The sequence below is a fragment of the Charadrius vociferus genome, unplaced genomic scaffold (assembly GCF_000708025.1).
Source record: "Charadrius vociferus isolate BGI_N301 unplaced genomic scaffold, ASM70802v2 scaffold56, whole genome shotgun sequence".
Taxonomy (NCBI): domain Eukaryota; kingdom Metazoa; phylum Chordata; class Aves; order Charadriiformes; family Charadriidae; genus Charadrius; species Charadrius vociferus.
This window is the reverse complement of record NW_009649057.1, coordinates 2,269,701-2,270,404: the sequence shown is the minus strand read 5'-3', so window position 1 is coordinate 2,270,404 and position 704 is coordinate 2,269,701.

Genomic DNA, 704 nt, shown 5'->3' with positions numbered 1-704 from the left:
CGGTAGGGCGGGCGAAAAGTCCCCAGTGCTGGGCTGCGGGGGAAGGTTTGGGATGGGGAATGGTGGTGGGGGTGCCTCAAGGGCATGACCCACCCAGACAAATCTCAGCAGCTCAACAAACAACCGGCGTAGGAAAAGCATCTGACAATTCCTGCCATTGTGTGGGGTTTCTAGCCAGGGAGCCCTCAGACAAGTCAGTCACTGGCTGTGCTGTGCTGGCAGAAGGAAAACAATTCAGCCACCTTGTGTAGGGTATACGGGGCAAGGAGGGCAATGCGAGATGCCCTCCTTCCAACCTCCTTCTCTGGCCTGCAAGGACACTCTGTCCTTCTCTCACCCATCCCCTGTGGCTACATAACATTGTCTTAAGCTAAATCTTCAGCAGAATTAGCAGCTGTTTGGTTAAACTCCAGGCTGTTCTGATAGGGCTGAAGCTTAGCTTATCTCAGTTACAGTGTACCCAAAGCTCCAGAGTCTTACTTTTTTCCAAGTGACTGTTCAGCTGCAAAGCACACTTCCTGGTAAGCCACCCCTGACTCTGTCACATTGGCTCAAATAAAAGGCTGAAATGATTCTCTCAGATTCCCCTGGTACAAGGCCACAGAGAAATGGCTTACACCATGGCAGAGAAGATTGAGGATCCGGCCTTATACAGAATATATATCTGCAAAGCACTAGTTTAAACAAATGAATGATGTTTGGGG